Source organism: Lissotriton helveticus, chromosome 2_2 (assembly GCF_964261635.1).
Source record: "Lissotriton helveticus chromosome 2_2, aLisHel1.1, whole genome shotgun sequence".
Classification (NCBI taxonomy): domain Eukaryota; kingdom Metazoa; phylum Chordata; class Amphibia; order Caudata; family Salamandridae; genus Lissotriton; species Lissotriton helveticus.
In genome coordinates this window covers 153,542,752-153,559,782 of record NC_136060.1, presented here as the reverse complement: position 1 = coordinate 153,559,782, position 17,031 = coordinate 153,542,752, and the positions used below count along the sequence as shown (strand labels likewise).

Genomic DNA, 17,031 nt, shown 5'->3' with positions numbered 1-17,031 from the left:
TGTAGACAGTATGTGGATTCCGCTGTTGTGGGTACCAACTCAGGTGGGTACATTTTTTGGGCACTGTAGAATCTTGATTCATTGACATGAAACAAGGCTTTTTCATGACACCGGACTTCTCAGGATAGGAGCTCCAGGCAAAGCCTGGTGGTTTGTTGGACCCTTGGGAGATTAGGTGACTTCAGAGCTTGCTGCATTTTTCTGGTAACACTTCAATCATTATTGTGCTGCTGCCCAGACTGGGTGGTGCATTGTTCTGGGCTTTGGCCCACCAAATAGAGAATAGTGCCCAATGTGATCATTAAAGTTGGGAGTATTGCCTTTTCACTGACAGACTCCAAAAGGACAGTTATGCAAGAAACCTATGGTTTGTGTTTTTACATGTATGAGTGTATTTTATTTTACCAAGCTAATCTGTACAGACTGGTATTGTAAACAATTAATACATCCTATGATTTCTCATTCCATGGGATAAGAAAGCGACATTTGTTGTTACACCAATGTCAGATTCACATATAGTGTCTCTTCTATCCTCATTCTCATCCTGATGCTTATTTCAGAGTCATACCTGGTTCCCCATACAAGAAGGTGTGCAACTCATGCAGTCACTGGCTGGCAACTGGTCACTTTGTACGGTGTTCCACTCTACCTGTATTTTGTCACATGGCGTCTCTGTCCCACACCTTTGTTTTATTTCTCCATAATCAATCACGCGGTTCCTCTACCCCTACTTAGTCTTTCAGTTTGGTGAGGGGTGTTGTTTCCTTTTCCTCTCTATGCAGGTATTGATGCTCGTATCAGAGACATTTTGCCTAATTGCTAGGAATATCATCTGCTCTTCCACAACAATCATGAACGCACCAGTGGTAGAAGTACTGTGGGCATACAATTGGCAAGAGTTTGGAAACCAGAGCTACATCTGTTTGTCACTGTGTTTTAACTTATCCATTAACATTGAGCATACCTGTGACTGTTTTCTTCCTAATATCTATGATTATCATCATGAGAGTGCATTAGTACAGTAAATCTTACTTTGCCACCCTTGTCTCAGAACTTACCATATCAGTCTCCGTCTACAGTAGCTGTGCTGTCTATATTTGCTGATCTTCATTCCCCACTCTGCCTCTGTCCTCAGCTTTACAACACCTTTGTTCTGCCTATTAGACAAACATTTTCTTAACTAATCTTTCTCCATCATTTAAGAGAATGATTTACTGGGAAACTGCTATTGTTACTAACTTAGAGTGGGTTACGTCATTTTGATTATCATCCAGGGTTTTAGATAGAAGTTGCTTTCAAGTGTGCACTTTTGTTATACGGTTCCTACAACTTAAGTAGGACTTTGTATCTCGACAAAATAAACATCAGATTCAGACTCAGTCCTTACATATCATCAGAAAATGTAGACTCTATTCCCAGCTAGCTCACAGTGCCCTATCTGGACCCCTAATCTTACCAGGGTACCAGATGGTATCTGCAACCTCGAACATGAGGTTGCTTATTCCCCAAGGAAATCGTGGAATCATGTTGAAGGTAAACACAAGAAATATATGAATCTGGCTTTTCAAATATTTATTGAAACAATCATACTCTTGTATAGAATGCATGAGCTGCAATTACTAGGAGGATTAAACAAGGCATTGTAACCAGCATTGCAAGAATGGTATAAAAAGATAAACAGTACAATCATAATAACATGACTGTGCGATAATTATACTCCTATTTGATACTAACTATCCTATTAAGATCATAATGGGAGTACCATCTGCCTGATACATTTGGATAGCCTAACCCCCCATACCTGAATATTATGTACCAGAAAGACTATCTGGTGTAAAACAGTCTATTGCCTCTTGCAGGATAGAGGTCAGAGTCAGCAGGGCTGCATCTTAGTCAGAATGCACAGGGTTCCTGGATAATACCATCATAAGTGCTCCTCTGTCGAATATAGCACTCAGGCAGTTGATATAATAAAAGCACTGTTCCAATTGCACTGTGTCAAAGGTGCAGGACTGATGCGAAGGTTCGTCTAAAGCCTCAGAACTTTCCCCAACCGTACAACCAAGTACAAGGGCATCGCGATCAATGTTCCTAGTCTCAGACAGTGTGTATGAAAAACATGATAATATTGATTGCTATGTTACGTGTGTCGCTATCTATGTTGTTGCAGATCTGATCAGTCACATTTTCTCTCTTTCTCATATCTGTAATGTATGGATGATGCTTGCTGTATCTATAATTGAAATAAAGTTGGTTATAAAAAACGGTAATTCTTGCTAAGAAATTAACTGTATGCAGAATAACTTCTAAGAACATTGTTGTGTAAGTGTAGAATATGCAAAAATTAACCATTACAAAAAGATGGCAAGTTAAAACATGTAAATAACATGGAGACTTAGCGCAGGCCTTGTTCTACATTACACCACCTTCAGCTTGAACACTGTTAGAGATGGGGTTTTTTTTTGGGTAGAGTATGCACCTAAGCCAGGCAGAACCCACCACTCTTGTCAGGGTAGGGGAGTTACACACACAAGATATCCCCTGCTTCCCCCCTTGGCAGCTTGGCAGAGCAGTCAGTCTTTTGCCAGAGGCAATGTGTAAAGCATGTCCGCAACACACACACACACCAGTGACACTATAGGCATGCCACAAGAAAAAACTCCACACAAGGTTATATAAAAAAATTATCCTCCGTATTATACACAAAACACATTAGACCACAATCGAAAAAATCACTGCACCACTAGGTCATAAAACTGCATTGATCATAAATCACTTTGCCATTAGGCAATTTACATAGATATAGAGACCATGAATCACTTTGCATGTTATGTAAATCATATTAGACCATAAGCACATAGACCACAGATCACTTAACCCAATATTCACCTTGTCATAAGGCAGTGGACGTAAACATCACAGTGCACTAAGGTAAATACTTCTACATTGCACATGTCATAAAAAATTGTAAAAACATTCTGCATAACACCATTACTGTACAAGTGGTGCAGTTTCTGAGAGGGGTATTCGTCCCTCTATCATGGCCAGGTGTAACTTGCATAAACCACAACATTAGGCCATAAAAACCCTTTGCATCATATGTAAAGCACCTTTGGGGTATAAATGACGAAAGTCATAAGGTCAAGGTTTAAAAGGCGGTGCAGGCCATACATGAATTGCTCAATTGCAATCAGACACACAGGTACCCTTGCATGTCTATCACCAGCAGTGTGAAAATATTAATCAATGCCTTGAAAGTAAAACCAGCTGCCTGACAGTAAGCAGTGCAGCTGCAGGCATTCCCAGCATCCACAATGCTGGTGGGCCTCCCTTAGTGCGTCCTGTGTTCCTTAATACTAGGCCGATTCCCTTTGACGGTGTAACTCGGGCCCGTCAGGAAACCCAGCTACAGGAATCCAGCGAGCATCTGAGAGGAGTGCCAAGGTCTCTCTCAGCTCTGTCGTAGGGGGCGCCGTACCTGCTCTCCACGAGTGCTGTGGTGTGGGTTTCATCCGACCGCCCTTGCTGGTCGCTTCACCCAGTTCAAACACTGGCCGCTTCATGTGGGCATGCAGCCTCCTTTCTGCTGGCGTGCGGGCCGGCCTCGTCCAAAACTTTGCGTGCTCCAACAACCCTAGGGCGGAGCCAGCTTCCCTTGCAGCTCCTTCATTGCTACAGCAACCACCTGGGGGGCACATTCAAGCTCCTGGCACTGCTGAGGTTTCCTAAGATGGTGTGATTTCTATCCTCTGTGACCGCTGCATTTCCAATGTAAGGCCATGCCTAGGGCTAGGATCGCAAAAATTCAAAAGCACTCACCCTGCACTTTTACTGCGGAGGCACACCGTGTCTTCGTGGGTGCACACATGCACCGGCTGCCAGGTGGGAGAGCCCTTCCTCAATAAGAAGCTCTCCCCTCCTGCTTCTCCACACAAAAGCGGCCCTTCAACAGAGCTCTCCATATGCTGGACTCCAAAAACTAAGCACTCCTTAGCACTTTTACATAAAATAAAGGGGAAGAACAGTTCAGTCATTCTTTTGCCTCAGATAGGAGCAGCAACTGCAGGCTGACACTCCCCCACACAAATCATGGACAGCACTCCTCACACAGCGTCTCCGACAAGGCAGGTCACTTTTAGATCCAGCAAGGATCCAGCAAGGATCTTTCCCATGAAGTCTTTTGTACCCCTAGACTTCTAACAGGAGGCTAGCACATACAAGTCCTTGGAGATTTCCTTCCCAACCACGATACCAATGCAGGGCAGAAAGAGCCAGCCCTATTCTTCCTCCGCCACAGACAGAGGGAGCGACTGCAAGTCAACCCACCCCTCACTCAGAAAAGGCAGTGCCCCTCACACAATCCTTCCGCTCTTCTTCTTAGTGGGGTACTCTTGTTCCTGGAGGTAATCTAAAGTCCTGGGGTTTTAGGTGCAATACTTATACCCCATTTTGTCTTTATCCTTATTGCTGTAAGGGCCTACAAACCCAGTCTAAACCAGCCTGTCCTCCCTGGTGCAGTGTGACCACAGGGGGTAGAGACAGCATTGTGAAAAAGGAGACACAGCCTATTCAGGTGCAAGCGTGACTGTCTAGAGTGAATACACATCCCAGCTCCTGTCACTCAAACACCAGGCACTGAATACAGAAACAGCCAGAGGCGCAAAACAATTCTAAAAGTGGCATTTTAAAACACATAATTTAAAAAACATCTTTACCAAAAGGTGCACTAATAAATTCGGAGTTCAGATAGCCTAAACACCATATTTTTTAATCTTGTCCCTATGGAAAGCTACACATGTAAAATGTTACAGCACAGTCCAAGTGATAAGCCTATGGGACAGACAGCCTTTCAAAACACACAGTATTTCACTATCAGGACATGTCACACATACCAGTATGTGTCCTACCATTCACATGCGCTGCACCCTGCCCATTTGGGTACCCTGGCCCTAACTTAGGGGTGCCTTTTATATAAGAAAAGGGAAGGTTTGGGCCTGGCAAGTGGGTGCACTTGCCAGGGCCAACATGACAGTTTACAACTGCGCACGCAGACACTACAGTGGTAGGCCAGAGATACATTTACAGGGCTACTCATGTGGGTGGCACATCTAGTGCTGCAAGCCCAATAGTAGCATGTGATTTACAGACCCAGACACTCACTGTGCACTTTACTAGGGACTCACCAGCAAATCAAATAGGCCAAACATGGAAAACCAATCATTGTCCCAATTTATACAGAGAGCATATACACTATAGCACTGGTCAGCAGTGGCACAGTGCCCAGAATCCTGTAGCCAACAAACACAGGGTCAGAAAAATAGGATGCAAAAAGCAAAAAGTTTGGGGATAAACCTGTTAATAGGGCCGGGTCTAACAAACACTATGAACCACAATGGTGATTTCTTTATATGCAGACCACACTTCTCTCTTGATCGCCTGGTGCTGGAAAAAAAAGGTCCCCTTATATTACAGCTGAAGAGACACTGGAGCAGCAGTGTTTCCCAGTCTCTCTCCCCTCTCCATTTCCCCCTTTCCAACCTCAGTGTGCATCTAAATAGCAGCAACATTTACAACAGTAAATGGGGCGGCAGTTTCATATCAGGCTTGAAGTGCCAAGTTCCTCACAAATACATCCTGTAGTCCACATTGCACTGTAGTGAAGTTCCATTCTACTATGTCCCTGTGAGTCTATTCTGGTCTTCTCCATGGACTATACTTTACCATCAAATATCGCAATCCCTCTTACTACATAATGAAGTCCTTTGAAGTCAACGCCCCTCTGCCCACATCCTACAGTTTAAAACCACTCTATACTGTAGTCCATAATAGCCATTCTTTTTAGGACCCCTCCGCAGGAACATGTGCTTTTTAGCCATCTTTACTCCTGTAGCAGTGCCCTAATCCATCCTAGTACAGCCATCTGCACTCTGCCTTCCATTACCAACCACCATAATTTACACCTTCTGTTAAAGATAAAACAACCTACTCCAGGAAACCTAAAGTCCAACTAGTGCTTAATACAAAGTAGCGAGCAGCAAAACAAAAGATTGTAAGGAATAGTGATTTTAACTCACCAGAACACTCACCAGAAAACCGGTTAGTGATGAGAGCTAAACTTCATATAAATTCAACCTAGTATGTGTATATTTTCTCTTAATACAAGCAAATGAAGCGTGACCATTGTTACTCTCACTAACAAACTTATCTAATATAAAGGTGTCAGGATCTTCCACTCAAGGGAGCACAAAATGATCTTGTGCAGATGATCTCATTCATTAACACAAGACTGGTCGTATTATTCTCGCAAAATCCTGGTTTCCTTGGCAGTTTTGAATACAAGTTTAAGCTGTTGTAAAATGTGCAAGGTACACTATTGAGTTCTATGGCTCTTGGACCTACTGGAGCCATGGATGTGTACAAGGCCATTCAATTTCACAGGTAGCTTATTTGTTACATTCAGTATCACATATGTGGGTGTTAATATCACATTCAGAGTAGTATATGATCATGATCACTACATAATGTTTCCCACAAACCCTATTCATCATAATTTGCCCAGTACTAGGAGAAGCATTTTCTTCCAAAACTCATCAGTGGGTTTTTGCCCCTTGTTTATGCATAAACCCAGTTCAACATCAGGTTGTTATCATCGTGTTTGTTTTGTAAATGATGGATCATTCCCACATACAACATTTTTTCTTTAGTTCCACATCATTATTAGTCTATTCAGAATTATCCATTGCCATTTGTGTCCCATCTCCCGAATACCACCAGTGAACAGGTCTGAATTACCTGCAGTGCAGTCCAATTATGCCTATCTTTCCATAAACTCAAAAAGCAATAGCCTTACCCCAAAAACATGGTGGCCAATAGCCTTCCTCTTATTAGTACCCATGCTGTAAGCCCCTTATTAATTAATTGCGCACTATGTATAGCCTTGTGTCTTGTCTCCTAAAGGTCCATTCTTCATTCCATTAAATCCCATTTCTAAAGCACTATAGTCTCCCATTATTACATAAACCATTCCTATGTGCTGTCTCCCTATCATGCTTTCCTGCAGTCCCCTCTAGGTGTTTGAGTCCTTTCTCCCCAGCGCCTTAATCAGCTGTTTTCTATCATACAACAGTGTGGTTCTTCAAGCTTCACCTTATGTTTATTCCACCTTTCATTCCCCCATTTCGTATTAGTTCAGTATCTTGTGCTACATAACTGCATAACACTTATTCAACAGTGTTCTTAGCTTATTAGGGAATGAGAGAGTTAGTCTGACTATTCTTATAGTGGGCACCACTGAGTCAACCGACTGAGAGATAGCAATGAAGAACTACAGCATTACAAATCCTATTATAAAATTAAGTTACTACTCAACAAATTGTCATGAAAATCATATTAAAATTATATTAAATCACAATTGAAGCATATGCAGTTTGCCAATATATGTCATGATTGTTTTCATGCAAAGACATACTTTGAGAAAAAAAATAACACAAGGTGTCAGCAGGAGACTGATTTGAGCAGCAAGAGTCTCTCAGCAAGACTTTTTCACCGTAAATCAGTCTCCTGTTGTGAAAATGTATGCAATGATGAGTTATGTAACAAATTTTGCTTAATATAAAATGTGATCATTTGATCAATTGTGCTTTATCAATTAAAGTTTATCCAGGCTTAGTTTTTTTGTGACATGCATTGCATCAGTTCATTCCCTTACTACCCATTTCCTTCAACCCTATCTCCCCATCAATTAATTGATAATTGAAATTAAGTAAAGGTATTTTGTTAATACACACCATGTGAAAATATATGAACCCACAATGGGCTAGGATTGGAACCTAAGCTACGTGTTTGACATGTCAGACTTAGGGTAGCCTTCCACCAAGCTTTCTGCCTTTACCCTCCACTTTTTGCGGGCCTTTGATTTTATTGGCCTTAGGACTTTATGCACTTTACTTGTACTCCTTCCCTAAATCATGATAAAATTGGCTTACACCAAATTTTACATATTTAATTTACTTACATGTCCCTTTTAGAGTGGCAAATCATAAATCCAGGGCTTGTATATTAAATGTTACTCGAAGGCCTGCAGCACTTACTGTGCCACCCACTTAAGGAGGCCCTTAAAACATGTCTCAGGCCTGCCATTGCAGCCTGCATGCAGTTTTAAACTTAAACTGCCAGTTCATCTTGGCAATATAACCACATTTCTCAGGCCTTTAACTCCCCTTTTATTTAATATAAGCCACCCCTAAGGTAGGCCGGGAAGAGCCCGTAGAGGAGGGTGCATTGTAATTAAAAAGTTGAATATGTACTTTTAGGTTTTACATGTCCTGGTAGTGACAAACTCCTAAATCAGTTTTTCACTACTGTAAGATCTATCTCTGCCTTAGGATAACATTGGGCTCCCTTATTACATTTAATAAGTGCTAACTTTTGATTGGGAACAAAAAAAACATTTCAGTAATTAGTGTCTGAGAAATTATAGTTAAAAATCCTCTTTCGTTGTAGAGTCAGATTTTGAGTGACGATTTTGAAAATGCTACTTTTAGAAAGTACAAAAAACAATTGATGGACGGAATGCTTCACAATGTGGGGAGTAGGGTCAAGACTGATTTGCATATGGTGGGTACAAACTGGAATGGTATGGCAAGCAAAAAGCAATGGATTTCACCCAGATCTGTGACTGGGGGTGAATGTTTAATTTGTTTAGCATTCTGTCCATCATATGTTTTTTGGGAACTTTTACAAAGTAAGATTTTCCTGCCCAATTTGGTGCTTGCAGCCTGTTCTTGGGTCACATGACTGGATGTAGTTGGCAGATGGACCTTGTTAGTCCTCCTAGACATCCACACAATAAAGGCATTAGGTGTGCCTGTCTGGGTTAAAAACTAGCAGGATAGGGAGTGGAGCTGGACACTGCCCCACTTGGGACTGAGCTGTTCTCTGCCTTCACACAAGGAACTTTTCACCCCTGCATTGTTTATGCACCCAGCTTGGAGACAGGGCAGGGGAGTCAGGAATCCTCATCCACTTCAAAGTGAATTCTCTAGAAACGTATCCTACTTCAAAGGAGGCATCAGGTATAAAAATAGGACTCTCAGACCCACTCTTTACTTTGTGGACCTGTGGTAGGATGTTCAGATCACTACCTGCTGTTGTGTCCTGCTGTGTGGTTGTTTGTCAGAACAACGCATGCCTTTACGCATGCGTCTACCATGCATGCCATTAATTTACCTTCTTTACAATGAATGTGTCTTTCCCAACCAGTCCGTTGCCATCTACATAATTTCAGCCACATGCCTTAGGGAAAGCGCTGGACTTTGGAGCCGTATCATTTACTATTCCAACTCCAGTCTTCTCAAAAGTAGGGAAAGCACTTGGCTTTAAAGTCCAACACCTCTTTCCCTAAAGCATGTAGTGTTGGTGCTAAAGGTGTCCAGCTATCCCAAATCCCAAACTTGGGGCTGTGAAAACTTTTGGCTAAAATCTTTTTTGAGAACCAAGAGGAGACCACGACCAACCTGCTCGTCTATCAGCCCAAGGTGCATCACAGGTCAGCTTCACTTTGTGGCCGCTGCCGCTATATTCTTTTCTGCAGCTGCAAATCCTGTTCAGAAGTCATTCACCAAAGGGGTATCTGGCTTCATGGAACACTCATTGCTTACAGCATCCATCCTCATCCCAAGGGAAATCTTTGACTTTCAAAAAAGAGACTAAGTCCGAATGTAGAAATTTTTACTGCAATATCGGCCAGCAGTTCCCCCACAATGACGCCTACTTCTCAGACACCAGCCTTGCCTTGCTAAACTTTAGCTTCTCGGAAAAAAAATGTGAATGTTCTCCTAAGTTTGCAGGTAAGTGTTGACCAGACCCAACTCACTCTTGTGTCTGAACCGCGCTGTAACACAGATGACCATATGTTTCTACTTTGACCGAGGCTCATTTCAACTAGATGTCCACGATTGGCTCTTTGATCTTTTAGGGACATATGTTTACCTTAAATTTCAAAAATTCATAACACTGGTTCTACGTATTACAATTGTTTGTCATTTTGGGGTCAAATAATATATATATATATTTTTCAATTTTTTTTATTAACAGCGTGAGAAATACATTCCAATCATATATGTAATAGGGATTAAGAAGAAAGAAAGAAAAAAGAAAAGACAAAGAGTGAAGAAAGGGGAAAGCTAATTAAAAACCGAAACAGATAGTTAATTTTTCCAGACAAAATCAATCAGTTGCAAGACAAAAGTAGCAGATACATACAAAACGCAGATACAATCTGAAATGAAAGTACCCCAGATTTTGTCCAGTTTCATTAATGATCGTACTCCTCCTATTTTAGCTAATGAGGACTCCATAGCATATGTTTCTTTAACCAAAGACCACCATTCCATGATGTGGAGTGGATTCCGTGATATCCATACCCGGGCAATAATTAATCTAGCACTGGGGAGTAAAATAGTTATTAGATCTTTCTGTAGGCTATTCAGAGTCTTTACACCTAACAATACAGTTGATGCAGTGAGAGAGAAAGGTCTAGCAAGTTTTTGATTCAGAACCTGAGCAACTCCTAGCCAAAACTCAGCCAATTCCGGACATGTGAATAGCATATGTTCTAAATCGGCTGCTAGTAAATCACATGTGGGGTATTTAGACCGGTCGCTGGTTGGGCTATTTAGGGACCATTTTGATATTCTTTCTGGTGTATAATACAGGAAGCATATTGTTTTATATTGTTGAGGCCTTAAGCTAGTGGGCTGTACTGACCTATTAATACTGCCGAAAGCGGCAGAGATCTTATTAGCAGTAATGTTTGTACCCAATCTTATACTCCATTTCTCAGCCAGTTTCACACAGTCATCAGCCTTATAGGAATTGAGACATCTATAGCCCTCACTAATTAATGATTTAATCTTGACTGAATAGAAACAATTCCAAATATCTGAGTCTGAAATCTTTCTCAAATTCATACTGCATATAAAATAATCGTGATATGTAAATATTTAAACTGCATAACTTCAGTCAAAATATAAAGAACTTTTAATATTTCAATGTTTATAAAGCCATTATTAACATAAAGGTCCCCCAAAGTTTTTATTCCGGAAGTAGCCCAGATATTGCAAACCCCATCATGAAAAATTTAAGGAAGTCCTGGATTGCCCCACAAAGGGAGTTTAGGATGAAAAAGCGAAGTTGTGCATATAGTGAGAATCAAAAAACAAGTTTTAGCTCTCTCTCTTGCAGTCTTGAATTTGACCCTTTTGAAGTAATTAGGGTCATTCCCTTTAGCTAAAAACATATTGGAGTCCTCACCCAACATAAATTTATAAAAGTAGTATTGGTTATTTGGATTGAATAGGCTACCGAGACAACCAAGAAAAGCTGCCAAAAAATACAACCTAAAATCAGGAAAGTTAACCCCTCTTGATTTAATGAAAGCTTAAGCAAAGCAAGTGATCGACAAGCTTTTTTATACCACCAAATTAAACTGCTAAGAATCCCATCTAACGGTTTAAAAAAGGAGTTATTAACACATAATGGGATGGACCTGAATAAATAAATACATTTGGGCAGTACCTTCATTTTAATTAAATTGATCCGACCAATGATGCTAAGCGGCACCTTATGCCATTTTTTCAGTGTAACGACTGTTTCCTTAAGTAAAGCTTCATAGTCAATTACAATTATTTCGCTTATTTTAAAAGAGATTCTAACACCTAGATATGTAGCTGCTCTACATACCCCATGCACTGGGACCTGGGATTTATAGTTCATTAATATCTGTGTTATATTGGTATTTCATTTGTATCCGGACACTGCGCCGTACCTATTGGCCTCCTCGATTATCCCATGTAAACCTTCTACCACATCTGTGGAGTATATCGCAATATCATCAGCATAAGCTGTGATTTTTAACGAATTCAGGCCGAAATCAAAAGGAGCTATTCGAAATTGAGTCTGTAAAGCAAAAAGAAACGGCTCCATAGACAGTGCAAACAGCAAGGGTGACAAAGGGCACCCTTGCCGAGTACCCAAAGATATTATAAAATCAGGGGATATCATCCCTGCATAGCTAATTTTAGCAGTTGGATGGTCATATAGAGCTTGTATCCACCTTAGATATTGACCTTTAAAGCCAAGGGCTATCATTCTTGCCCAGAGATAGTCCCACCCCACTCAGTCAAAAGCTTTTTCAGCATCCAGCAGTATCATACCGAGTGGGGTGGAATTATTCTCTGCCCACATCAAATGCTGTTATAGCCATGTTTACATGAGCTGTTGTATCTCTGCCCATAACAAATCTGTGCTGTTGAGGGGTTACCAGATTCGGGATAAGTGGCGCCAGTCGTGTAGCTAAAACTTTAGCAAACACTTTTGCGTCAGTGTTTATGAGTGAGATGGGTCTATATAACCCACACTCATCAGAGGGCTTATTTAAAAAAAAATACAATCTTTGTAGTATTCCACGAGTTAGGGGCTTTTCCGCCTGCGCCAATTAAACTAATTACCTGGCTAAAGAGTGGAAGTAGTTCATCAGTACAGAGTTTGTATAATTCTAATGGTAACGTATCCTCCCCAGCAGCTTTACCCGATGGCAAAGCAGAAATTGCAAGTCTAATCTCTGCTATAGTTATATTCTCATCAATAAATCAAATCCTTCTATTTCCCTATTCTTTATTATATTAGCATCCAAGTACCTTCGTATGTTATTCATAGTAGGATAACTTTCTGGAGTATACAAGGCTCTATAGTAATTGACAAATTGCTCCAGTATCTGTACAGGCTGGCTATATACCAAATTATTAGGTCCCTTTATTGTCTTTAGCAATGTTTTAGCCTTATCGTCCGCAACTTTATATGCTAAAATCTTGCCAATTTTATTGCCACTTTCGTATTGAGACAAATTATATTTATGCAATTTTATACTGCTTTTTTCTCTAAACGTGGCTTTCAGAGCAGATTTGAGATTCACCAGCTTATAACCCAATACAACTACATTTTTTGAACCCTCACATAGAGCCTCCACTAATTGGCTTTCCAGTGACAATATATTAGTGATCATCGTTTCGGTTACTTTCCTACACTCTAAGTTCTGTCTCCAAACAAACTGATGTGCGTACCCCCTTATACTGGCCTTACAGGCATCCCACACCACAGTAGGTAGAGCGGAATTAATATTTATTTCAATAAACTCTATCAGATGTTTCCTGAGTTGTAAGATAAACTCTTTTTTTGATAATAAATATCTAGGAAACAAGAGTGGCCTTGGACCCTGCCTTTTTTGTGAAATATTGAAAGAGAGAAGGATTGGATTGTGGTCAGAAGTGACCCTTGGGAATATCTCCATTATGCTGGTTTCTAAGATCTTACCGTAAGCCCAAGCCATATATCTACGTGAGCGTGACTTATGTGGTGCAGAGTAATAAGTATACCCTGCTACATTAGGGTGTATTGTGCGCCATGTATCCTTTATGTTGTGTATGCGCCTCAATTCTATTACGGCGGCTCGTGACCTGCACATCCGTTGAAAAGCTGCCTGTCTAGTGGTATTTATGTCATAATTCATTATTCAATTAAAATCCACCAAAATTATACTCTCTCCTTCCCATTCCAGCAGCTCAATGTTCAACTGGTCGATAATAGAAGGATCATCGTTATTCGGTCCATATATAACACAAAATACATATTTACAGTTTTCCAATACTAATTGAGCAATAGCCCATCTTCCCCCATTATCCAGGGCAGTTTTAACAACTTCTACTCTAAACTGTTTTTGTTTCAAAATACCAACACCTCGTACTGAGACATTTAATGCTGAACAGACTATTACATCATGGCCTAATTGCCCCAGTAACTTCCGGTCTTTATGGGAAATATGTGTCTCTGATAATAAAACTATTTGAGGGTTATACATTCTTAGCTCCTCAAAAACTAGTCGTCTCTTATTTCCACTATTAAGACCTGCTACGTTCCAGGCTAGACATCTCAATCGATACATCTCATTGATGTGTTGTCCCCTTCCATTCTAACCATACATATAACTGTCTCCCTATTATCACATTTTACAAACCTCATTCTCATGTTGTTACTTTTAAAATGTTTAACCACCTCATGAAGCCAACCACCCCTAAGCCCACCCACCCCATTCCCCTCCCCCTTGTCCCTTAGGGGAGAATACCCCTCTATATCCTGTTGCCGCTGACTTGGCAGCCCTGCAGAGTAACAGCATTGGAGGTCACCCCTGCAACCCTACATCAATACAAAGAGGAAAAAGAAAAAAAAATCTGTCTAACAGTTTTTGGTTAAGTTATAGTTTATTATAATTGTAAGTAACTGAAAAAGGGAAAAAATACCATATTGCCTAAATAGTGACCTGACCTGAAAACCCCAAAACAGTAGAGAAAAAGGTAAAGAATAGAACAGAACAGATCACCATTAAGTAAGCCTTCAAAGAGCTACATTTCCATTTCACTTTAAAGAGGATAAGAGAGCTTAGATAGCCTTCGCCTGACCGCAGGTGTTAAGTTACAGAGTAATTAAGCTATAACATACTAAGCAAAAAACCTTTGCCCCCCACCGTGTCTTCAAGATGTTAATTTAGAGAGTGCTTGCTCCGCTTCCTTATCATCCGTGAAAAAATATGTGTGACTGCCCTTGATTACTTTTAGACGAGCTGGTTCTTGGAGGAAAGCTTGCCCCCCCAGAGATTTAAATGGATCTATAAGCTGGCACAACTTCCAGCGTCTTTCCATCATTGCTTTACTTAGATCAGATCGTACAAAAAAAGGAGACAGATTCTATTGTGACAGGGGAATTAGGTCTGGCTTTCAGTGAGACTGCCTGTCTCAATAGGAAGTTCCCAAAATAAATCAGGAAGGGGCGAGGGAATTGGCCCCTCTTATTTCTCTGGTTTATCTGTAGTCTAGGAACCCTTTGGAGCTGTGAGTCCCAGTCCCAGTCAGACACATCCGGGAAAGCCTTTTGGAACAGTTGGACTACATACACCCTCGGGTCTGCCCCTTCTGACCCTTTTGGTATTCCAAAAAGTCTGAGATTTTGTCTCCTTTGCCGGTTCTCCATATCTTCCAGCTTGATCTGTAAGCTCCCAATCTGTGCCTCGTGTTTATTTGCCAGAGTCTCTGTGCGAGCAGACGCTTCTTCCACCCCCACCACCCTTTGTTGTAGTCCTTCAATCTCCTGGGTTATTCCACCAAGCTTGCCGGCCATCTGCTTTAGGGAATTTTGCATTTTACTATTATCTTCCCTCAACTGCAGGAAGTGTTGTTGTACTTCTTGTCGGTGATCGGTTAATGTCTGTAGTATCAGATTAAGTGGGGAAAGAGTATCTTCTAGATCTTCAGGAGCAATCGCACTAGTTGTACTGGTTGTGAGCGGGGATATAAGCGGGGTGACCACTTGGGTTAATTCAGAGCTTGAAATATGATTGTTCACCTCTAAAGTGGCCACTGAAGCAGACCCTAGTGCAGTTACTGCTGGTACTGCTGTCGTGGTTCTAGATACAGATAAAGGCTGATTCCACTCTGATAAGGCCGGTTTTGAGCCTACATGCACTGTGGGTAGAGAAGATATGGTAGAGCAATTAGATAAAGAGCGATCATTCAAGTAATCGCCCTCCGGGGGACTGGTGCTGGAGAGGTGCAATACCATACTCTTGACCCCACCTTTCTCTTGGATCCATTTCCGAAGAGGGCTCTTATCGACAATGAGTTTCCCTCGAGGTCGAGGTAGAGATGGAGGTGTTAGCAATGTTGGGATTCTTCCCTTTCTTTAATTTATTCTCTGCTTTAACCATCCCCTTTTTACCCCCAGATAGTCTAGCTGCATCTACCGGGGAGATAACTGAGTCTTTTATCTCTTCAACAAGTTCCTCATAGTCGTCGTTGGAGCATACCTCGCCCCCTTCGCCAGTAGCATCAGTCATCTCGTCTATAGCCAGGGATGCCCTTTCGGCCACTAACTCCACCACTCAATCGTTCCCCTCAGACTCAGCAGAAGCAACCATAGAAGGACACCACGAATTTAATGTTTTTGAGGTTTCTATCAAATCTGTTTCCAGAAAAGATTCAGATAATGATTTATCTGGCTTGTCTGATGGTTCTGTAAGTTCAGTGGTTCTTGAATCATTAATATCTGCTTTTTCGAGATTTCCGGGACCGTTCTGGGCCCTCGAGCTTACATCACAAACCTTAATTGTTTTGTCTGCTGCGGTATGCTTCAGAATATTGAGCACTTCTGACAGCTTAACTGAATGAGAACTAGAATTAGGGTGGCTACTTGTAGACTGAGCCAGAGTAGCAACATTGTTGCAATGTTTCACAGGGGTAATGGACGTATTCGCAGAATTATTAAAGTTCTTATTAGCGGCAACATTATTTCCTGAAACCAGTTTTCCCTCATTGGCAACTAAAGAGTCAGTTGAAATAACAAATAGTGGCGCGGGGATCAACTGCTTACCGAGTTGTTGGTCATTTTTCTCCAGAGATAATGGTGCCGTTACCGCCGTTATCACCGTGGTATCTGCTCCTTCAGTGGTAGAAGCTGGCTCGGATGCGGCGGCGTTTCTTCCCGCACGGGTCCCCCTGGAAACGTTCTTAGGCGCCATCCTAACTCGTGGCGCTGTGCTCGATGCGGCCGTGTCAGGCAACGTCACAGCCAGAGCCGCCGGAGCAACCGACAGCGTGAGACCCGACCAGCTGAGCCCCGACCAGCCAAGCAGCCGCAGGATCAGCAGACAGGCAGCCCGCAGCAACCACCCGAGTCGTCCTCGAGGAAAACGCCACATCCGCCACAGAAGCACAAGGCGGGTTATTCTGTTTTCTCTTCTTTTCCTCTTTTCGAACTTTAGACTATGGCTAGAAAACCATCCCTAGACTAAACTTGGTCTCTAGGTTTCTCGTAGGAGCAGGGGGGCCTTCCGACCTAGCTGCAGCTCCATGGCGTCTTCAGCCCGCCATCTTGCTCCTCCCCCGGGTGGTTCCGGGGTCAAATAATATATTAAAACAAACTCTA

At 41.7% G+C, this 17,031-nt stretch overlaps 1 protein-coding gene across 1 annotated transcript in view; it reads right to left on the bottom strand.

The window, feature by feature from the left end:
* Positions 1 to 17,031, bottom strand: part of GABRG1 (gamma-aminobutyric acid type A receptor subunit gamma1) — a 656,698-nt gene that overhangs the window by 27,549 nt on the left and 612,118 nt on the right. The window lies entirely within an intron of this gene.